The sequence below is a fragment of the Lepisma saccharinum genome, chromosome 10 (genome assembly GCF_977018435.1).
Source record: "Lepisma saccharinum chromosome 10, izLepSacc3.1, whole genome shotgun sequence".
NCBI classification, from domain to species: Eukaryota; Metazoa; Arthropoda; class Insecta; order Zygentoma; family Lepismatidae; genus Lepisma; species Lepisma saccharinum.
Window position 1 is genome coordinate 67,203,239 of NC_139238.1, and position 3,820 is coordinate 67,207,058.

A 3,820-nucleotide genomic window follows, 5' to 3' on the forward strand; every position below is an offset into this window, starting at 1 on the left:
AAAACACTTAGCACGTAACGTTTCGACCCTGTATCAGGGTCTTCCTCAGACGAAGAACTAAACTAAAATGATGAAATAAACTACACACAGAAAGATTACATACACATAGCAGGGTCACAAGCCACACAACAACACATCAAGTTGACAGTCCTTATCTAGGAAGATTTCTACAAAGGAATTAAACATATCACCTCCTGACAGTTGTTGACTAATGGGTCTACTACACTGACAGGTGATTGGCAGGTCAAGATCAGCAAGAGTCTAAGAAACCACCTGCTCACCACTCCCCCACCCCTCCTGCCTTTCTGGTTATGGGTGAATACCTCCTCCTCTGGTCTTCTTCTTTTCTCTTCTTTCTTCCTTCTTCATACTTCTTTTTTCCTTCATTCCTTTTCTTCATCCTTTCAACTTTCTCTAACACACTCTTCCATTCCTTGTTTATCTTGAGCCCTCCATTCCAATTCATGATGTCTTCTCCTTTCTTTTCTATTACTTTGGCATCCTTCCATTTTCTCACTAGTTCTCTCTTCTCTTTTCCTATTCGCCTAGCCGAATCCCATTCAACTTCATGTCCTGTTTCTCTAGTGTGTTTGAATATGGCATTCCTGTCTCTCTTCAATCTCACATCATCCATGTGTTGCTTTAACCTGTCTTTAAGTCTCTTCTTCGTTTCCCCTATGTATACACTTTCACATCCTCTGCACTTCACCTCGTAGATAACCCCTTCCTCTTCCTCCTCTCTCTTTTCTTCATTCTTCTTGCTGGCTATACTTAAAATAGTGCGTCCTCCCTTCCTGTAAGTTCTTATACCCACTTTCCTCAGCACTTTGCATATCTTCTCTGTGGCATCGCCCATACTTCTTATACCAAACCATCTCTCTTTTTCTTTTTCTTCCTTCTCTTCCAGTCCTCTCTCTTTTATCTCTTTCCTTCTTCTGTTGATGTTGTGTCTGTCTTTCTTTTCATAGCCATTCTCTTCTAGTTGTTCCCACAGGCTATTAATCTTGGTTTCTTCTTCCCCTTTCTCTGTGCATATCTTCTTTATTCGGTCTTCCATATTCCTTATAAAATTACGTTTAGTTCCATCACCCACATCACTTCTTTTGTGGCAGAACACTCCTGCCGAACACTTCTTTTGATACCATGTAGCCACTATTCCCATTCCTCTCTTCTTTTTCATCTCAATATCCAAGAAATTTAATGTTCCTTCCTGTTCCGTTTCGAGCTCAAGGTATATCCCTGCTTTCTCATCTTCTACATCTTTAACAAGCTTACTCAGCTGCCTTTTTGTTCCTTTCCATATCCCAAAACAATCATCCACATATCTACAAAATAGACTTAACTTATCTCCTCCTTTCACTATCACTTCCTTCTCCCATTCATTCATAACTAATTCCGCCAGCACAGGGCTCAAGCAAGAGCCTATATTTAGACCTTCACTAATCTTGATGATTTTACTTCCCACTCTGCTGTAGCTATTGTCCCAAATGGTTTCCAGCGCTTGTACCACTCTCTCATGGGAATGGGATAGTGAGAGAGTGGTACAAGCGCTGGAAACCATTTGGGACAATAGCTACAGCAGAGTGGGAAGTAAAATCATCAAGATTAGTGAAGGTCTAAATATAGGCTCTTGCTTGAGCCCTGTGCTGGCGGAATTAGTTATGAATGAATGGGAGAAGGAAGTGATAGTGAAAGGAGGAGATAAGTTAAGTCTATTTTGTAGATATGTGGATGATTGTTTTGGGATATGGAAAGGAACAAAAAGGCAGCTGAGTAAGCTTGTTAAAGATGTAGAAGATGAGAAAGCAGGGATATACCTTGAGCTCGAAACGGAACAGGAAGGAACATTAAATTTCTTGGATATTGAGATGAAAAAGAAGAGAGGAATGGGAATAGTGGCTACATGGTATCAAAAGAAGTGTTCGGCAGGAGTGTTCTGCCACAAAAGAAGTGATGTGGGTGATGGAACTAAACGTAATTTTATAAGGAATATGGAAGACCGAATAAAGAAGATATGCACAGAGAAAGGGGAAGAAGAAACCAAGATTAATAGCCTGTGGGAACAACTAGAAGAGAATGGCTATGAAAAGAAAGACAGACACAACATCAACAGAAGAAGGAAAGAGATAAAAGAGAGAGGACTGGAAGAGAAGGAAGAAAAAGAAAAAGAGAGATGGTTTGGTATAAGAAGTATGGGCGATGCCACAGAGAAGATATGCAAAGTGCTGAGGAAAGTGGGTATAAGAACTTACAGGAAGGGAGGACGCACTATTTTAAGTATAGCCAGCAAGAAGAATGAAGAAAAGAGAGAGGAGGAAGAGGAAGGGGTTATCTACGAGGTGAAGTGCAGAGGATGTGAAAGTGTATACATAGGGGAAACGAAGAAGAGACTTAAAGACAGGTTAAAGCAACACATGGATGATGTGAGATTGAAGAGAGACAGGAATGCCATATTCAAACACACTAGAGAAACAGGACATGAAGTTGAATGGGATTCGGCTAGGCGAATAGGAAAAGAGAAGAGAGAACTAGTGAGAAAATGGAAGGAGGCCAAAGAAATAGAAAAGAAAGGAGAAGACATCATGAATTGGAATGGAGGGCTCAAGATAAACAAGGAATGGAAGAGTGTGTTAGAGAAAGTTGAAAGGATGAAGAAAAGGAATGAAGGAAAAAAGAAGTATGAAGAAGGAAGAAAGAAGAGAAAAGAAGAAGACCAGAGGAGGAGGTATTCACCCATAACCAGAAAGGCAGGAGGGGTGGGGGAGTGGTGAGCAGGTGGTTTCTTAGACTCTTGCTGATCTTGACCTGCCAATCACCTGTCAGTGTAGTAGACCCATTAGTCAACAACTGTCAGGAGGTGATATGTTTAATTCCTTTGTAGAAATCTTCCTAGATAAGGACTGTCAACTTGATGTGTTGTTGTGTGGCTTGTGACCCTGCTATGTGTATGTAATCTTTCTGTGTGTAGTTTATTTCATCATTTTAGTTTAGTTCTTCGTCTGAGGAAGACCCTGATACAGGGTCGAAACGTTACGTGCTAAGTGTTTTTACCTTAATAAACTGCCTTGGTCAGCAACTTATTGGTTTCAATATGGAAACAAGGCTTAATTATATTACGCTAATTATAAAAATTTCCTCTGTCCAACTAGGTAGATATCCTTTCTCGAATTTCATTTTGGCTTTACTTATCCTTACGTAGTTACCGATATTAAATTTAAATTTGATATTATTGGTTTTTTGACTTGTATTGTTTCTAGACTGAGACCAGACCTGCAGCGCATTATTTTCGCTCACTTCAACAGGAGCCATTTTTATAGAACGGTGATACGAGTGATTATATGATTTTACTACAAGGGGGAGAATATCTACATAACGATATGTATTATTGGCTGAGAAGTGTTTATACAATTTTGATTTTAAAGTACGAATAAATCGTTCCACTACTGCTGCCTTTAGTTCTGAATAAACGCTATAATGAATAATATTGTACTTGTCAAACACTTTTTTCACTTGGGCGTTATAAAACTCTTTTCCTTGATCTGTCTGGCAGTAAACAGGAGGATATTCTAACATGTTTATAATTTTAGTGATTGCTTTTGCCATAATTTCACCCGTTTTGCTTTTCACTGGTATACAGAACGCTTGCCTTGAAAACACGTCAATTGCACAAAGTATATAGCGCATACCGTCATTGTATTTGGCGATATTCTGCATATCTGCCAAATCCATTTGCATAAGTTCCAGGGGAAAAGTGGTTTCGTAACGTTTACGTGGGAATTTTTTTCTAACTGGAACATGTAAAGTATATGCATCTTGTTTT